This window comes from Carya illinoinensis, chromosome 15 (assembly GCF_018687715.1).
Source record: "Carya illinoinensis cultivar Pawnee chromosome 15, C.illinoinensisPawnee_v1, whole genome shotgun sequence".
In the NCBI taxonomy this organism is placed as follows: domain Eukaryota; kingdom Viridiplantae; phylum Streptophyta; class Magnoliopsida; order Fagales; family Juglandaceae; genus Carya; species Carya illinoinensis.
The window spans coordinates 24,476,356-24,497,765 of NC_056766.1; the positions used below are offsets into that span (position 1 = coordinate 24,476,356).

Genomic DNA, 21,410 nt, shown 5'->3' on the forward strand with positions numbered 1-21,410 from the left:
TTTGTTTTAGTTTTTAGCATTTTTCTTTTACCTTACATGCACAGCTATAGAGATGCCTTGGGTAGATTTGCTTGTAGGCTTGTGCTAGAGTTAGAATCAAATTTTTTAAATCCTTTATTTGACAATCCATCTAGTTCTAAAGAAATGAGTGAATATGAAAATCAACCCACTATAACTCTTTACGATTACCTCACCCTACATGCATAGCCACACCATCATGCATCATGTTTCTAGCCAACACTCGTTAGTTTGATTTTAAAACGGGAATGATATAGCTACTTCTCACCTTTCATGGTTTAGAGAACGAAAATCCTTATTTGCACATTAGAGAGTTTGAGGAAGTAGTGGCGACTTTCCATAGTCATAATGATACAGATGATGTTGTGAGGTTTAAGTTATTTCATTTCTCTTTGAAGGATAGAGCAAAGAGCTAGTTGTACTCAATAAGACCACGATCAATAGGATCATGGAATGAGATGACACAGGGTTTCTGTAACAAATACTTTCCCCAACATAAGACTAATGCTTTGAAGAAGCAGATCTCCACCTTTGCACAAAATGATAGCGAGACTTGGTATCATGCTTAGGAGAGATTTAAAAAGGTTGTTGAGTATGTGTCCTCACCATGGGTATGAGAACTAGTGCTTAGTTAGTTATTTCTATGAGGGACTTACACCTAGAGAGCTTCAATTCATAGAGATGATGTGTAATGGTGAGTTTTTATAGAAAAATCTAGATGAGGCCATAGAGTATCTCAATGAGCTTGTTGAAAAAGCTCACATTTGAACTGGACCTAGTGCTATTGAGAGTACAAATAGGCCACACCCTATTGGAAATACAAATTGTGGTGAAATTTACCATATTAGGGAAGAAGATAACCTAAAAGCTAAGGTTGAGATGCTTACTAGGGAGTTAGAGGTGTTAAAAATTAAGGATTTAAAGTGTTCACATGGCTACTCATGTAGAGTCCTATGGGCTGTGTTTTGTGTGTGGTGCGGTAGATCACCTAACTTAAAAGTGCCCTACATCTGCTGAAATGAGGAGAATGTATGAGGAACAATATAATGCCTTAGGTATGTGCAAGTTTTTCCAATACCTACAATCTGGGGTGGCATAATCACCTCAATTTTAATTGAAAATCTAAAATCAGCAACATGCACAGCCACCTGGAGTTTTCCCTACGCCTCTATATCAGCCCACACCCTCTAGGAGCCCTTTAGAGAACACTTTACATGCATTTATTGAGGCTCAAGGTAAAACAAACCAGAAATTTGAGTCACTGATTACCTAATTGGTTAATGAAAACAAAGAGATTAGGAGTCATGTCTCTAGGCTGGCCAATACCTTACAATAAGTGAGCATTGCGACGCCCCCAACTCCCACGTACGGACACATGAAAATCGAGACGTCGGGATGATGACAACATGGGTCATGCATCCCATCGCCAAGTGCCAAGTGTGTGTACATGCAACAAGTGTATAATAAAATCACACAGCGAATAATAAAAGTCTTATAACTAAGTACTAGAATTTTTGTTTAAATACAAACTTGTTTAAACCACACATAATAAAATATTACAAGTCTCAAATATTGTTTCAAAACCAAATTACAAGACATAAGAACTAGGAGAGATAATTTTTGACATAAACAACTCCAAATCAAAACTCTGGCGGAGCCGCCTCCTTGGACTCAGCCTCCTCCTCCTCAACATTTGCATCAAAATCTATAGTACCAAAATGGTGCCGTAGGTAAGTAATAACCCAAACGCCACAAGATAAAAAAATATATTAAATTCAACAATACGCATGAAAGGATGCCAAATGCACATGTCCCATAAATCTACATTTTTGCATGCACGCCAAAAGTCCCATTTCACCCCAAAAATATTTTAGTTTCCAACTCACGCCAAAAGTCTCATTTGGCCCAAAATCCAATTTCAAAACAATATCCAATTAATCCGAATGCACCATGACCTCCCCTAGGGATCATCCGCACACCCTAGCTCCCCTTGTCACACCACGGGTAATGACCATGCGTGTGACTTCGTAACAAGCGATGCCCAGTTTCGTGCCCCGCGCGTACGTAGCCAAGCATCCTCTAGCCATCGCCAGCAGAGGGCCACGGAGTTGGTACGAGAGCGTTACCATCCCGCCCGCTTTCGTTGTCGCCCAATGACAACCTAGAGGACGTCACTTAGTATATTATGCTCCCGAGTGACCAGAAGAGCTCCACCGAGATAATGCCCCATCTCGGCTTGGGGTCGTGATACACACGCACCCGAAAATCTATTTATACTGATAAAACCAGTTTTTCTCAATTTAATACATGCACATGAATGCACCATGCAAGACACAATTTATCCAACAAAACGCAACATCAACAATAACTAAACAACTCCGTCCTCAAATCCATCCGACCCCCGATTCCTCGGACTCAGTCCGGAATAACCAATCAGTCAATGAATTTATTGTAAAAGTAATAATATATTTAAATCTAAAATAGAGTTTGGAAAATACTTACAACACTATATAATAATTTTCAAAGGATCAATAGGTTGCAAACGGAGAAGAAAAAGCAACGTAACAGTGTAAAATACACTGTGGCTGTGGGTTGTAAAATACCCACTTTTGAATGGGGATGATCCAAGGCTTGGGATTGATAGAGAATGGCCTAGAGGTATTTATGAAGCTAGTGGAAGAGAGAGTTGGTCGTGGGTGGCCGAGGAAACAGCGGCAGAAGTGAAAAACGGCCAAAACAAAGATGAGCTAGGGGGGGCTGCTCCGACAATGGATCGAAGCTGGAAATAGGTGGTTTAGGATGGCAAGAGATTGGTGATGATGCTGTGAAGAGATGGTGGCCGGAGGTGGAACGACGGCGGCGGAACGACTCAAAAATCGTGTGGATTGGTGAGGCTCACGACGGCTAACGGTGCACGAGAGGGGCTGAACGATAATTAATATTAAGAAAGCTCTACAAAATAATTTTCACAGCTAAATAAATCCAATTAAAATACGATAATTTAAAATAAAAGAACCAATATTTTAATTAAATTAAAATACTCCTTCAATGAAAATACACTTAAAAACGGGGTATCACATCCTCCCCCCATAAAATAAATTTCATCCTCGAAATTTGCAAGATCAAACACTAACTTTAAAGCAAGCCACATGATTCCACTGAGACCAAGTTTAAGAAACATACCGTCATTTACTCAAAAAAATATGGGGACTGCTCTCTCATGTCTGCTTCTCTCTCCCAAGATAAATCTTGAGCTAACGGATATCCCCATGCCACCTTTACTAGAGGTATCGTCTTGGATCTCAACTTTTGCTTTTTCCAATCCATAATCTGCGTCGGGACAACTTCATAAGTAAGATCCGGTTGTAGTTGAATACACTTTGGGTCGACAAAGCGCGACTCTTATTGTCCAAAACTCTTCTTCAAGGATGATACATGAAAAACATCAGAAATTTTCCCAAAATATTCTGGCAATGCAATTCTATAAGCGATGGGCCACACCTTCTCCAAAATTTGAAAAAGGGCCAACATATCTCGGATCCAATTTCCTCCTTTTACCAAAACGCTTAACTCCTTTCATGGGAGAGATTTTGAGATAAACCCAATCACCTTTCTCAAAAGATAATTCTCTCTTCCTTGTATCCGCATAGCTTTTCTAAGCTGCCGCCATTTTATCTCTTATAATCCAAACTTGACTTTGCATTTCCTAAATTATTTCGGGTCCAATTATTTTATTTTCCCCAACTTCATCCCAACACAATGGTGATCTACACTTCCTCCCATAAAGAGCTTCATAAGGAGCCATCTGAATGGACGCATGGAAGCTATTATTATAAGCGAATTCTATAAGCGGCAAATGATTTTCCTAACTTCCTTGAAATTCCATAACACATGCTCGCAACATATCTTCAAGGGTTTGAATAGTGCACTCTGCTTGACCGTCCGTCTGAGGGTGATATGCAGTACTAAACTTCAACTTAGTACCCAGAGTTGCTTGTAAACTCTTCCAAAAAAAATGAGATGTGAACCTTGGGTCCCGATCTGATACAATACTCTTCGGTATTCCGTGCAACCGCACTATCTCTTTTACGTACAAGCGAGTCAACTTACCCAAGGAATCAGTATTATTAACAGGCAAGAAATGAGCACTCTTAGTTAACCAGTCAACAATCACCCAAACTGAGTTCTTTTCACTAGGAGTCCTCGGTAAGCCCACTACAAAACCCATAGTAATGTCGTCCCATTTCCACTCAGGAATAGGGAGGGGTTGGAGCATACCAGCAGGTTTTTGATGTTCGGCCTTGACTTGACGGCATGTGTCACATCTCTCAATATACAAGGCAATATCCTTCTTCATCCCTTCCCACCAATAATTTTTCTTCAAATCTCGATACATCTTTGTACTATCAAGATGAACTGAATAAGGGGCCGCATGAGCTTCTGCTATAATTCGCTCCTTGAATTCTGAATCTTTAGGGATTACTCTACGATCTCGGAACTGAAGAATTCCATCCTTATCCATACTATAATGTAATGGCCCTCTAGATTTTCTGACTCTTTTTCTAATATCTAATAGCTTCGGGTCCTTCCTTTAAAAAGTCCTCAATTCCTCAAAATTAGCACAAAATGTGAACACCTAATTAACTTCAAAAATTACGCTTTCGAGCGCATTCTGATGACTCGCCAAAATATATCATGACTATGTCCTCATAAATTAATACCATCAAGTACAAGCTCAGTCAACACCTACGAACAAGAAAACATTTACCATATTTTGATAGAAAAATAATAATAATATACCTCCAAAACCACGAATTATCACTCATTCCTCAGTTGGCTCTAGCTACCTTAATCCAAAATCAACATTCTGTAACTACATCCATGATCATAGACAGGACGCCAGTACCAAATCAACCTCAGCATCCCAAATTGAAAACAAGTAATTTCATTCCAAAATATACTCATTTCATTTAAGATAAAGAAAAGGCTCGAATACATTCCAACCAACCAACAAAAGTGACTATAAACTTCTACCCAACAACCTATACCTAAAAGTTCATCACCTAAATTTTGAATATCGTCTATTTTGGTGGTGACTAGACTGAAAACAACCATCCTTGAACTCACCAAAATATTATTGAGACCTTCTTGGTAACTCACCCACCTGCTTGTACTCTCAAAAGCTCTAATATTAAAACTTTTAATTCCTTCAATTGCACATCACAAATAAACCTCAAGGTAGGTCGTACTTTTTAAAATCAACAATCCACCAAAAACTATTGTATAACACTCATGGATCCTAATGCTTATTACCTAGCGTATCTGATTAGGCTAATCACCTTTGATGCCTAAGCTTCCACTTCCAAGATTTTATTAACCACCACACATGGCAACTCAATAATCTCTCTTCAAGTTAAATAATAATGTCTATAATTCTCCCAACTGGACACTCAATCTCCAAAGGAAAGTATAGTCTCAAAATTTAAATTCCTATGTGGCCTCAAGTCACAATTAATTCCTAAAGATAATCGCTACAATCATTGCCCACCAACATTCCGTTGAGTAACACGCTTCGACTGAACACCCTAATCGACTCACCAATAACTCCAAGTCAAAATCTATTGAATTAAATACTATCGTACATAATCCACTTCAACACCTATCAAAGCCCATTCTTCCAAGTCTAAAAATGGGACAAAGGCCTGTACTCTTCAAATCCAAATCCACTCACCACTATTACGTCTCGATCTCATGCATTCTTAGCCAAAACCAATAATCATTCAAACGTACAAGAAATCCATTACTACAATTTCCATCACCTGAACTTACATCCGCAAATCAACATGAATCATTCCTGAATTTGTTCAACTTATATCCTTAAAATTAGCAAACAACTATTGCTTAAAGTTTTGTTCTGAAAATGACCTTAAACCTATTAATAATCCGTTCCCAAAAGTCTTCGGAACATAAAGCCTCAACTTCAATCGAATTCCATACCAACAAATAAACTATAGTTTCCAACACCTCGATGGATCTATTTCTTTCGAATCAATAAAAATCATTTCCTAAAATATACTACTACAACCTCAAGTTAACAATAATCATTTTTTGAACTAGATCGATATCTGCAGTCATCAGAGAAATACACGAACTAGATCATTACCTTCAATCCCCAAAGAAATACTCTCCAGAAAATTTCCATATCAATAACTCAACTCAGATCAACCTCATTTTAATGGTTACAAACTAATCACTCTCTAGAGTAGATCAAGCTAGTGCACATAGTCTACAAAACTAAGAACTTAAATCTTATTATAAATCAGCCCTTCAAGCCTACAACTCTAAAACCTTAAACCATATAAGGTTCATTTCTGGAAATCCTCAAGATCGATGGCCTCAAATCTAATACATCACCTTATAAAGCTTGCAAATTCTTAAGCCTCAATTGCTACGAAATTGCTTCTTTGTGTCGGCAAAATCTATAACCTCTAATTTAATTAATCCCTCAAATGCTTGTTGAACCTACTACCATAAACCCCACAAGCTTATTTCATAACAAAAATATAGGGCCTCAAACCTTAGATAAAATTCTCTTAAACCTATCCTTAAAGTTCGTTGAACCTACACTCTCTTATTCTATAGCCTCATTACATAAATTCTACAGAACCTAGGACCTCAATCATCTTAAGTGACTTAAAGTAAATTCCCCTCCTCATTGTGTCATGAGTTCGTATTCCAAAAAGATCAAGCATACCATGACATTCCCTTCAGACCTTGACGTTATAAAGGCAAACCACATCGCTGAGAATTCAAGCCTACTACACTAAATGTTCATGCCTAATAATAGTATTCTCGATTATACCATCTTCCTGCCATAGCATAACCCTTAACCCCACTTTCAACTCCAAACGAAACAAAGCAAAATAAATCAAAACAAAATAAATAAAATAACATACACCAAAATAAATAAAACAAATAAAACAACATACTTTCAATTGAAATAAGATCAAGTCAAACCAAACCAAACCAAATCAAATTAAATGGAATTAAATAAAATAAATTCAAACTTAATAAAATAATTTCAAATCAAATAAAATCGAATCTAGTTAAATAAAAACAATTCAAATTAAATAGACAAAATAATTTCAACCCAAGCTTTTAAAAATTTCTGGTACTCCAACTATGGGACATATGGTTTTACCCAGAGCCGAACTGCTCTGATACCACATATGACGCCCCCAACTCCCACGTACGGACATATGGAAATTGAGACGCCGAGATAATGACAACACGGGTCACACATCCCATTGCCAAGTACCAAATGTGTGTACATGCAACAAGTATACAATAAAATCACGCAGCGGATAATAAAAGTCTTATAACTAATTACCCGAATTTTTGTTTAAATACAAACTTATTTAAACCACACATAATAAAATATTACAAGTCTCAAATATTGTTTCAAAGCCAAATTACAAGACATAAAAACTAGGAGAGATAATTTTTGACATAAACAACTCCAAATCAAAACTCTGGCGGAGCCGCCTCCTTGGGCTCAGCCTCCTCCTCCTCAACATCTGCATCAAAATCTACGGTACTAAAATGGTGCCGTAGGTAAGTAATAATCCAAACGCCACAAGATAAAAATATATATTAAACTCAACAATACGCATGAAAGGATGCCAAATGCACATGTCCTATAAATCCACATTTTTGCACGCATGCCAAAAGTCTCATTTGGCCCCAAAAACATTTTAGTTTCCAACTTAGGCCAAAAGTCTCATTTGGCCCAAAATCCAATTTCAAAACAATATCCAATTAATCCGAATGTACCATGACCTCCCCTAGGGGTCATCCGCACACCCTGGCTCCCCTCATCATACCACGGGTAACGACCATGCGTGTGACTTCGTAACAAGTGATGCCCAGTTCCGAGCCCTGCGCGTACGTAGCCAAGCATCCTCTAGCCCCCGCCAGCAATGGGCCAAGGAGTTGGTACGAGAGCATTACTATCCCACCCATTCCCGTTGTCCCCCAGCGACAACCCAATGGACGTCACTCAGTATATTACGCTCTTAAATGACCAAAGGAGCTCCACCGAGATAATACCCCATCTCAGCTTGGGGTCATGATACACACGCACCTGAAAATCTATTTACACTGATAAAACCAGTTTTTCTCAATTTAATACATGCACATGAATGCACCATGCAATGCACACCTCAAGACATAATTTATCCAACAAAACTCAATATCAACAATAACCAAACAACTCCGTCCTCAAATCCATCTGACCCCCGATTCCTCAAATTCAGTCCGAAATAACCAACCAATCAATGAATTTATTGTAAAAGCAATAATATATTTAAATCTAAAATAGAGTTTAAAAAATACTTACAGTGCTATATAATAATTTTTGAAGGATCAAGAGGCTACAAACGGTGAAGAAAAAATAACATAACAGTGTATAATACATTGTGGCTGTGGGTTGTAAAATACCCACTTTTGAATGGGGATGATCCAAGGCTTGGGATTGATAGGGAATGGCCTAGAGGTATTTATGAAGCTAGTGGAAGAGAGAGTTGGCCTTGGGTGGCAGACGAAATAACGGTGGAAGTGAAAAACGGCCAAAATGATCGCAGCTCTTGGGGGCTGCTCCAGCAACGGATCGGAGCTGGAAATAGGTGGTTTAGAACTGCAAGAGGTTGGTGATGATCTTGTAAAGAGATGGTGGCCGGAGGTGGAACGACGGCGGCAGAACGGCTCAAAAATCGTGTGGATTGGTGAGGCTCACGGCAACTAAGGGCGGCACGAGAGGGGCTAGAAATTTATGGGATTGTGCGCCGGCCGGTGGGGAACTGAATGGTGGGGGTGGTGATGGCCACGCTAGCAAGCGGCGGCGGCCTGGGCAGTTGAAGCAAAACAGCGGGATGGAAGAGAGAGAGCGTACGCGGGGAGAGAGGAAACTGGGAGGAAAAAAGGAAAGAAAAAGAGAAAAGAAAGAGAAAGGAGAAAAAGAAAAAGAGAAAAAGAAAAGATGGGGAAAAGAAATGAGGTCCGGTCATTACCTCTGGAGTCCAGAAACTGATCCGATGAAAACAACTTTAAAAGCTATAAAACGAATAAAATAATTTAAACATCACATCTAGCTAAAATATAATAAATAACTAGTAATTACTAACAACAAAATTTTAAATCCAAAAACAAACTAAAATAAATTACACAGCAATTTAAACTCAAAACGATAATTAATATTAAGAAAGCTCTACAAAATAATTTTCACAGCTAAATAAATCCAATTAAAATACGATAATTTAAAATAAACCAATATTTTAATTAGATTAAAATACTCGAGTGAAAATACACGTAAAAATGGGGTATCATAAGCATGGGAAGTTTCCATCCCAAGCTCAACTCAATCCTAGTGGGCGGCATATGGCACAAGCCTCTAACCCTAATAGTCAAGATCTTAAGGAGATAAATTTCATAACCACTCAAATTGGAAAGGTTATAGAACCAACTCATAAGCCTAGGGGAGACACACAAAAACTTAAGTGATGATGAGGTTGACACCTCAAGAGATGATGAGGTAGCAAAAAGTCCATCTAGGGTGCCCTTTTCCCAAGCCCTTAAGTCTAACCTTAATAATGAAATCCTAGAGAACCTTAAGCAAGTAAAAATTAACCTTTCCTTACTGCATGTTATTAAACAAGTTCCTACTTATGCAAAAGTTCTTAAAGATTTGTGTACAGTTAAGAGAAAGCACCATGTTAAGAAGACAACATTTCTGACAGAGCAAGTTAGTACTCTAATTGAGCAGTGAATTTCTCCTAAGTACAAGGACCTTGGTTGTCCAACCATTGCATGTAATATTGGGAATCATGAGTTTGGGCAAGCCTTGCTAGATTTTGGAGCTAGTGTAAATTTGATACCTTATTCTATATTATTTACAGCTTGGTTTTGATGAAATTAAGTATACTTCTATTGTGCTTCAATTGGCTGATCGTTCAATTAAGAAACCGAGAGGGATAGTTGAGGATATTTTGATCCAAATTGACAAGTTTTATTATCATGTTAATTTCTTAATTTTGGACACTCAGTTGGTTGTTGAGTCAACTCTAAGGTTCCTCTCATATTAGGTAGACATTTTCTTGCTATGGCTAATGTACTTATAAATTACAGGAATTGATAGATGAAACTATCTTTTGGAAACATGACCATAGAGGTCAACATATTCCACATCAAGGTAGCCTAAGGAGGATGATAAGTGCCAACAGACGTACTTAATAGATGCATTCACTCAAGAGGAGGATTATGGGATGTCACCATCGCAGCCCAAGTTCGAACAATTGCCAAAGAGGAGTTGGAGACAGCAACCTTCAAGCATAGAGAGTCCCAAATTGGAATTGAAGCCTCTACCCTTAGGCCTTAAGCATGCATTTCTTGGCCCAGGTGATCCTGTTATTATTTCTTCGAAATTGAATGCAGGTAAGCTTAGAAAATTTCAGCTAACCGAGTTAGAGAAGTTGAGAAACGATGCTTATGAGAACTCAAATCTATAAGGCTAAAATGAAAGCATTTCATGGTAAAAATATTCTTAGGAAGAGGTTTTAGTCTAATGACCAAGTATACTTATATGATTTTAGACTTCACAAGCACCTAGGAAAACTTCAGTCTAGGTGGATTGGCCCCTTTGTAGTGAAGCATGTTTTTGAAAATGGGGCGGTAGGAATAGAGAACCCTAGGGATGGCCAGGTCTTTAAAGTAAATGGTCAACACCTCAAAATCCTTAGATAGACAAGTGCTTGAAGTAGAAGACATTCCACTTGCAGACCTAGTCTATCGACCTTGACCCCACCATGCATGTATTTTTCTTTTTTTCATTTCTTTACTTTCTTTCTTTCTTTTGTTTGATGTTGTTTTCTTTATTTTATACTTTCAGGATAATGTGATTTTACCATTTCAGTTTGCCATCTCTTATGCGTACTTGGTAGCCCACGTCACACATCAGGTTTATTCTACCTTCCTCAGTTACTATCCATTCAATTTTTATTCTTAAATAAGGAGGAAAATGTTTCGTTTAAGTTTGGGGGTGGTGCAAATTATGCATTTACAAATGCTTGCTAGAACTATGTTGTACTTTTACATATGATAGAATTTTTTTTTTTTTTAAATTAGCATCGCAAGTACATTCTTTCACATGTGTACTAATTCTCATATATAACCATCTTAGTGAATTCAACAAACCCCATCTTGATCACTATGCTATGGTATTCACAAAATTTCTAATGCACTCATCCCAGCTTTGTGGTAAGATGGTGGTTTGACATGTGTCTAGAGAACTCTTTTGCTTAAGTCTTTGTGTGAGTTTTGAAAAGGATTAAGAGCCAACAAATGCTGAAAATTGTGATAAGCGTTCATTGATTTTTTTAATTCTTTTAAGAATATCATTGTATGGTTTGTGGTATGATGGCGGATATACTTGAGATATGATGAAGGTCAATTTAGAATTAACGTTTGAGCCTTTCAAGCCAACCCTTTGACTTATAGACCCCTAGTAGCCAACTTTGAGCTAAGAAATACATATAGCCTATTTTTCTTCATATACCTGCATTATCCATACCTCTCCACATTGGAGTATAACCTATATACTGATTTTCCCTACCCTTGTTAATTCCAAGTGTGTACTAGATATGGAATTCTTTTTTGCAAAGAATAATAAAAAAAAAAGAGTAAAAAAGGAAAGAACATGAGTGACTAGGTGTTCAAGTGAGTTAGCTTCAAAAGTAGAAATATCAAGGCTGGTTAGAAGTAGCAGAACACTAGGGTGACATACTTTTTCACCAAATTATGAAAACTTTTGAAAAAAAATAAAAAAAATAAAAAGAGAAAAAAAGAGAGGCATTATTTGATGGTTTGAAAGGTTGAAGAGTACATCAAGTGAGGAATGTGGTTTATTGAGATGTTTAATAAGCTCCATAGGTATGTAATTGGAAGTTTTTGAATCCTTTTCTTTCTCCCTTTTCTTTCATAAACCCTAACCTAAGCCACATTACAACCTTTTGTTTTGATCTTTCTGATCCCAAGTAAGCCTATGGAAAGAATGGTTGAAGTATCATTTATTAGTGTTCCTATCATAAGATCAATACTTGCGTGTTGCTTTTTCATAATTACCTAAATCTCCATGTGAATGTGTGTATACCACTTGTCAACTCCATTGAGAGAGCCCTTACACGAAACAATATTATACCCATGAGTTATAGAGTTTAACATTTTGCTTAAGACGCTCTTGATGTTACATGTGTCCAGGTTCGTAAGATGAATATAGTTTGGAGAACACACACACTCTGTGAATTGCTATAGGTGGATTGATCTTGATGGGTTATTAGATTCCTTACATTGTTTTGATATGTGAATCTAGAAAATGTGAATTGATGAGCTATTTTAGTATTTTCTTTAGTCTCTTTCATCTCTTTTGCATAGAAATTTGTAGGAACTAGCAATAAGCAAGTTAGGGAGTGTGATAATTGTGCAAAAGTGCACTCTAAATACCCTATTATTGGACTAAAATGCTAAAATGTGAATAGAAATTATAGGAATTAATATGTATTCTTGAATTGAGTTTCGATTTACTTTGGGATACTCCTATGTAGATTTTTTTGTTTAATTTCAATCTATAAAAGAGCAAGTCAATGCCTAGTCAAATTCAAAAGAAAAATTTCAAGTGGGCAAGACATTGGAACAATCTAAGAACTTTCAATGAGTGCGAGACTCTTCAGATAAGGATAACAATGGGGTTTGATAGTAATTTGGATCAAGAAAAAAAGAAAGAAATCACAAAAGGAAATTACAAGAAGTCCAAGTTTGGCATGTGCTAGTAGATAGCCTAGACATACTTTAGTGTTTGATCATAACTATCCACTTATACATTCGATTGATGCGATTCTTCATTCTTTGGAAATCTATCTTAAAGGGATACAAATTTGTCTCTAATAAGGATTTCTAAAATCTAACTACTGGAGTGCGTACGTGACTGCTAAGCTGAGTTATAAAAGTTAGGCTATTTTTTATATGAGAATCATGAAGACATTAGGGTTTCTTTTCTACCCTATATAAGCATATTATTAGCACGAAATTGAGGAGGAGGAGAGGATAGACGGCTCAATTATGAAGAGAACAAAAAAAATACTCTTTTATTTTTTAGTTCTTCCATGGAGAACTAAATATGGGATAATGCCTAGGGTGGAGATTGATTGGTGAAAATACTTTGACTTTATTTCAATTCATAAATTAAGTTTTATTATTTAAGATTCTAGGATTGAATTCTCTATTTAATTTGGATTTTTTTATAAGATTGAGACAATTATATTAAATCTTGCTATGGTTTTTTGTAAGCTATATGATTATGAATATATGATTGTGACTTAAACAGTTATTTTTCATGTCATAGATGTGATCTCTTGCTACACTATTATTTGTGAACATAGTGTCGTCTCTAGATCTTGTATTTATTTTTTTATATATGAAAACTATGATTTGTAAAGAGGGGAATAGATTCTAGAATTAAATTTGAGAAAGTAGATGAACATAACGTCATATCTTCCAATAAGGAATTTGGTACTACCATTCTTAATTGTGTATATAATTTGGATTAAAAAAGTCAGAGTATTGGATCTGGTTGATTGAAAGGCCGAAGCTTTACTTACTTCTTTATACATGCCCTAATCTCATTTTAATTATGTGCTTTAGGTAGAATTTTCATAGTCTTATCATATTGTCATTTAATCTCTTCCCTTAAGCTTGCATATTGTAGTATTTCTTCTGATTCCCTGTAGATCGATACCTTGAACTATACTATACCACCGTGTATAGTTTGGGCATAATCAGTACTAGTACAAATTTTAGTCAGTCTGGATTGAGGGTTTAGTGTGTGGAAGTGTGCTCATACTAGCTCAATTTTGGGAACACCTAAGATAGCCCTTGGTAAAGTTGCCTTATCAGAAGGTTTCTGACTCTCAAATGCAAGATAGGCTCAAGAAAGCCTGAAAAATGGCACCAAGGCCATAGACGCCTTAAACCTAAACTATTCTTGTTAGAAGGCATGGAGTTGTTGGGAGAAGTTGATGATACAATTGAATTAGAACCTATTGTAGAAGCTGTTGTTGGAAAATAGCAGTTGGAGCCTAGTGGAGAGGTAGCTTCAATCTCAATGCAGTCTATGGTAGAGGCTCCAGGCCCTAAGACTCTAAGAATTGTAGGTCAGCTAGGGAAAAAGAAGGTGATGATTTTAATAGACACTGGAAGTACTCACAACTTTTTGGATACCTCCGTGGCTAAAAGGTACAAGTTTCCAATTCAACAGAATCAGTCCATTCAAGTAAAAGTAGCCAATGGATAGTTGATTCAAAGCAAAGGAAAGCGTACTACTATGGATGATTTGTGTGATGACCCGCTTTTGAGTGTATTTTCACTGAAGTGTTGTTTTTATTTTAATTAATATATTAGTTTATTTATTTTAAATTAATGTGTTTTAAATTGGTTTTTAATTTATTTGATGTTGTGTTTATTTTATTTAGTCGTTTTACGGTTTTTAATATCGTTTTCGGTGGATCTGTTTTGGTTTCCGGAGTGAGGATTGGACCTCATTTCTTTTCTTCTCTCTTTTTCTTTTTCCCTTTTTCCTTTTCTTTTTCTTCTTTCCTTCTTTTCTTAATTTTTCTTCTTCTTTTTCCCCGGTTCCTCTCTCTCTCCCCGTGCGCTACTCCTTCTCTTTTCTCCTTCCCGTCGCCTTCCCTTTGACCGCCCAGTTCTCCGCCGTCCGGCCACTGTTCAGTGCACCACCACCACCATTCTCTTCCCCTTCCACCAGAGATCATCCTCACCAATTTTCAGAGCCATCAGACCAGCCGTTAGCCTTCGAGAGCCGCCGGAAGTTGCTGCACTTGCTCTGTTTTTGCCCCTGTCGCCGGTTGCTTTCGCAGCCCAGAACCGCCGCTCACCGGCGGCGTGGCCTACACCACCCACCCATTTTTCTTCCCCTCTCACCGGTGAATATCCCCACCAAGTTTCACCTCCATCCGAGCCACCGTTAGCCACCACGAGCTCCGCCAAGTCACACGGTTTTTCACCGATTCCGGCGCCGTCGCACCACCTCCGGCCACCATCTCTTCACAGCTTCTTCCCCTACCTCTTGCCGACCTAAGCCACCTAATTTCGGCCCCGATCTGTTGCCGGAGTAGCTCCCACGAGCTCATCTCCTTTCAGCCCCTTTTTGGCCTTCGACCACCGTTTCCACCACCACCCACGGCCAAAACTCGTTTCCTTTAGTTTCATAAATATCTCAAGACCCTTCCCTATCAATCCCGAGCTTTGGTTTGTCCTCGTTCGAAAGTAGGTAATTTATTACCCACGGCAACAGTGTAAATTACACTGTTACGTTGCTTTTCCTCCGCCGTTTGCAACGCCGCGAGCTTTCTAAAAATACCGTACAGCGTTGTAAGTATTTTCCAAACCCTATTTTCAGATTTAAATATATATTGCTCATTCAATTATTTATTGCTGCTAGTTGGTTGATTCCGAATTGAGTCTGAGGAGTTCGGGGGTCGGATGGATGGAGGACGGAGTTGCTTGTTTTATTGATTTATGTTGGTTGGTCATTTCTTGTGCATTGATATGGCATTACATGGTGCATGCACGTGTGTTTTTGTTTAAGTGTGAAAAGCCTGTGTATTGGCGTAAGTGGTCTTACGGGTGCGTGTTTATCACGACCCCAAGCCGGGATGGGATATTATCCCGGTGGAGCTCCTCTGGTCACTCGGGAGCAGAATAAACTGAGTGATGTCCCCTGAGTTGTCGCTAGACGACGGGAGTGGGGACTAGGGGTTGCTTGGCTACGAACGCGCCGGGCGCGGAACCGGGCAACGCTCTATGCACCGACTCCGTGACCCTTTGCTGGTGAGGGCTAGAGGATGCTTGGCTACGAACGTGCGGGGCACGGAACTGGGCATCGCTCGTTAGGTGTCACATGCGTGGTGGTACTCTGCGGTGTGGCACTGGAGCCAGGGTGTGCGGATGACCCCTAGGGGAGGTCATGGTGCATACGGTTAATATGGATAATGGTTTGAGATAGATAAAGGCCAAATGTGACTTTTGGCGTGTTTTTTTCGGAAAGGATGTATTTTTGGGCCAAATGGGTTTTTGGCGTGTGTGGAAAAATTATGTTTTCTGGGCTTTGTGCATTGGGCATGTTTCATGCATATTGTTTGAGTTCTATGTGTTTTTATCTGGTAGCGTTTGGGTTTTACTTACCTGCGGCACCATTTTTGGTTCCGTAGCTTTTGGTGCAGAGTTGGAGGACGAAGAGGAGGAGGCTGAGCCAGAGGATGCGGCTCCGCCGGGTTGCTGATGCTATGCTTTATATTTGGTTTAAAACTGTATTTGTGTTTTTGTAATATTTTATTTATGTATGTTTTAAACAGCTTGTATTACGTTGAGAAAAATTCTGGTACTTAGTTATGACTTTCGTTATCCGCTGCGTGTTTCTTTGTACACATATGTTGCCTTGCACACACTTGGCACCCGTCGATGGGATGGTGACCCGGGTTGTCACCATCCGGACGTCTCGATTTTCCCGTGTTCGGGCGTGGGGATTTGGGGGCGTCACAATTTGAACCCATGGGATCGAAATTCCCTGAACCCACAATCAAATTGAAAACTTACCCAAGAAAGCCAAGAATCAAGTCAAGAAGATTTAGATCCATTGAACTCTTGTTTCAAGGAACTAGATTGGTGAGAACACCACAAAGGGTTTGCCTTTGATAAGTTCTTAGTTCAATCAAAAACAAGTGTAGAAAATTAAAAATTCACTATGATGAAAAACTTCATTCACATTTAACATAACCCAAAATGCGGCTACAAGTTGTTTTTAAACCCCTCCATGAAACCCTAAGGCCGACTAAGGCCTTCATTAATTAAAAGACATGGGCTGAACATCTTCAAGCCCAAAACATCCTAAAATACATGTTTGTAGCTAATAAAAGAAGTCCACTTAATGAATTAAATATCGAAATATAAAATAGGCCCACACACGTATACTTAATGAAATAAAAGTCTACACTAAATCACTAGGCTATGCAGCCCCCCTCTATAGCTTGTATTACATGGATTAAAGTTGGTTCTTCTTCCTTCAAGCCCATCTTGAATGTTGTGGTCTTGCTCGATAAGTTTGCAAACTCTTCCCAAGTGGATTGCACCAATCCTTACATTTCTTCCTTGATCTTCTTAGCTATTGACCTTGTGATTGGCCCATCTGGAACTTGCAAGGAATTTTTAAGACTTGATCCACTATGATGCCCATCAGTGGAGGTATAGATCCTGGGTACAACCTTTGCCATTGACTTTCCTACTCTGCCCTTAAGGCGATGTGACGATGTTCTTGGTGTGCAATGGCTCTTTTCATTAGGACCTATATTGTGGGATTTTGTTGAACTAAAACTGCAGTTCCAATATAAGGGGAAGCTAACTTCTCCTACTCATATGACAACTTCTCAGAATGAGATGGTTGATGGTAGGGAATTTTCAACTATCACCAAGTGTAGCAAGAAGGGTTGTTGTTACAACTAAACTCAGGTGAAATTATAGAAGAGCCCATGCAATCTAATGGTGTTGAAGAAGTGTTGAGACAGTTTCAAGGGGTGTTTGAAGAACCTAAGGGTTTACCACCCATAGATCCCATGATCATCAAATAAATTTGAAGCAAGAAACACCAATGAGTGCCAAGCCTTATAGATACCCCCACTACCAGAAAACTGAAATTGAAAAAATTGTTAAGGAGTCACTAGATTCTAGTGTAATTCATCCAAGTCACTCACCCTTTTCATCTCCTATTTTACTAGTCAAGAAGTCTGATGGCACATGGAAAATGTGCATGGACTACATGGCCTCAAATGAAGCTACCATCAAGGACATGTATCCAATCTCTATGGTATATGAGTTGTTGGATGAGCTTTCAGTCTCTTTAGTGTATGCCAAATTTGATCTCAGGGATGGTGACTCACTCAAAAATGAGTAGCACAAAAGTTATCCCAAGTGTAGGAGGATGTCGTGTAATAATTAGGAATAAAATTTCTAAATCGTCTCCTCGAGAAAAGTTGCTTAAACCCAAACTCGTATAAAATGGTGAAAAATTTCGCAAACCAAAGTGGTGGTATGTAAAATAAATGAAAGAGTGCAACGGAAATTTAAAAAAAAAAAAAAAAGCACTAGTCATATATTCAATTCATACTTTTGGATTTTTTTTAGTGTCGAAATGGAATATAAAAGACTAACAAATTAAAATTAACAATTAAAGATTCAACTACACTAAACAATTTTAATTAATCTGAAAATTAAATAATAAACTAAAATTATTTAAATCCTAATTTACCTTTAATCAATCTAAAATGTAATTGTAATGCATATTTAATAGAATTTTAAAGAAACAAGAAAAATAACTGACATAAAATAAAATAAACAGCAAATAAAATGTCCAAACTTTTAATCCAAAAATATCAAGAATACACCTAAACTTCAAATTGAAATTAAATAAAAAGTAGGGAATGAAAAGAGCAAGCCAAATGAATGGAGATGGAAATTGAAAGCAGTGGAAGAGGTTGGACTGTAGCAACAATTGGACCCCTCAAGGAGTTCTTCAACGACAATACTGCAGCGTGAAAATAGTGTACAACGCTGATTTAATTCCAAAGAAAAAAATATCTACGGCGCTAAAAGGAATGAATTAACTTGCTGATCGAAAAATAATGTGTGCCGCTTGAATTGAATGCCCAAAGAAAATATAAGTGTGCAGCTGAATGAATTCGGCTGAACCTTCAAGAAGGTGTGCGGCTCTCTAATGCCCTCTGAAGAAATAAAAGTCTACGTGCAAGTCAAAAGTCTCCATCTTAAAGTCATTTCATTCCATGCGGCACTAATTAATTAATGCCTCCAGTGTGTTGTCGTCCAACAATCCAAGTCCAATATCAAATGAAATCTCTAGCCCATGCAATTCTCTGACTTTTCAAAATGAAAAGGTCTTTCCTTTATGTGGCGTTTAACTTTTAATAACTCTCCCACTTCCATTTCTTTTGATCATGCATATAAAGATAAATAAAATAAAATAAAATAAGAATAAAAAAAATATAAAAAAAAAATATGTGTTGTGCATGTATAGAAAAATTACTCAATTAAATCACAAGTTCTAAAATTAAGCATAAAACATGCTATTAATCAATTTAAATCACAACCTGAATTTATTCATCTTAATCATTTTTTCCATATAAAATCAATAATAATGTAATAAAAGAATTAAAATGTATTGGTTCTAGATGTATAAAATATGCAATATTTCAGCTCAATCAGATGGCTATCATCAAATTTGAATGAGGAGTGGGGATTATGAGTTACTTATCATGCCTTTTGGACTCACTAATGCCCCTTCAACATTCCAAGGGCTTATGAATGAAGTGTTCAGCCCTTTCTTCGAAAGTTTGTCATAGTATTTTTTTGATGACATCCTTGTATATAGCAAGGATTTGCCATCTCCTTTGCTACATCTATCTACAGTTTTGCAAACCTTACAGCAGCATCAATTAGATGCTAAGAGATCCAAGTGTAAGTATGCTTGTGATGAAACTGAGTACTTTGGCCACATCATTTCGAAGCATAGAGTAAGGGCAAACCCTAAGAAGTTATAACCTATGTTTTCTTGGCCACTTCCAAAAAATCTCAAATCATTACAAGGTTTTTTGGGTTTAACAAGATACTATAGGAAATTTATAAGAGGGTATGGCTAAGTTGTTGCTCCTTTGACTGAATTACTTAAAAAAGATGCATTTGTATGGTCTGATCGTGCTACAGAAGCCTTTGATGCTCTCAAGGTAGCATTAACAAGTCCTCCTTTAATGCTCTCAAGGTAGCATTAACAAGTCCTCCTATGCTTGCACTACCATACTTTTCATATGAGTTTGTCATTGAATGTGATGCTTATAGAACTAGGTGGTGTTGTTTTGAAGCAGGATCAGAAGCCTTTAGCTTTTTTCAGCTAGGCTCTTAAAGGAAAAAATTTGTCACTTTATAGCTATTAAAAAGTAGCATCCATATCTTTTGGGTAGTGCATTTGTGGTAAAGACTGACCATCATAGCTTGAAGTACTTATTGGAGCAGAAAATAGGCACAGTTTCTCAGCAAAAGTGGCTTGTTAAATTGTTGAGGTATGAGTTTACCATTGAGTAAAAGAAGGGGGTGGATAATAAGGTGGTAGATGCTTTATCGAGATGAGATCAAGTAGAGGAAGTTGGGATGTTAGCTGCTTTGTCATTTCCTCACCAACATGGCTGCTTGAGTTAAAGTATACTTATGAGAAAGATCAGATTGCTCAGCAGATGATCACTTCATTACAGTTGGATGCAATTGCTCATCCTTCTTTTTGTGTGAAACATGGGATCTTGTTCAAAAAAGGAAGGATATATGTGCCTGACTCTTCTCAATTGAAGTCCAAGATTTTAAACTTCATCCATGCCAACCCTTCTGCTAGCCATTCAGGATTCCATAAATCTTTGCATAGGGCTAGAGTTGATTTTTATTGGCCTAATTTAAAGTCTGAAGTTAAGCTATTTATTCATGAATACCAAGTGTGTCAAAGAAACAAGGTGGAAAATGTGTTCCCAGCAGGCTTGCCTTTGCCTATACCAACTCATGTGTGGGCTGACATTTTGATGGATTTTGTGGAGGGGTTACCACTTTCTAAGGGATATTCAGTGATCATGGTGGTGGTGGATCGTTTGTCAAAGTATGTTCATTTCATTCCTTTGAAACACCCATTTACAGTTGTTAAGGTAGCCTTAGTTTTCCCTTTTTAAGCTTCATGGCATGCCTAAGTCAATATGACATGCCTAAGTCAATATGGCATGCCTAAGTCAATTTTGTCAGATAGAGGTTCAACATTTACAAGTTCATTTTGGAGAGAATTATTTCATTTGCAAGGGGTCATTGTCTTATTCATCTGCCTATCACCCTCAAAGTGATGGCCTAACTGAAGCTGTGAATAAATAGTTGGAACACTTCCTCAGTTCTTTCACTGGTGATAAGCCTAATTTGTGGGTTGATTGGTTTTCCTTGGTTGAGTGGTGGTACAATACCACTTTTTATTCTTCTACAAAGCTTACTACCTTTGAGGTTGTGTATGGTATCCCTCCTACTCGACTTCACTCTTATATCCTTGGCTTGACTAGTAACCCAACATTGAAGGGTAATTTGACGTTGGCTCAAGAAAGAATGGAGTTTCACTATGATAAGCACATAACTTAAAGGGAGTTTTTTGTGGGTGATTGGGTTTATCCCAGGCTGCAGCCTTATAG

The 21,410-nt window shown here is 37.8% G+C and overlaps 1 pseudogene; it reads right to left on the reverse strand.

Moving 5' to 3' along the window:
* The window catches only part of LOC122296757, a 142,310-nt pseudogene that overhangs the window by 13,748 nt on the left and 107,152 nt on the right, over positions 1 to 21,410 (reverse strand).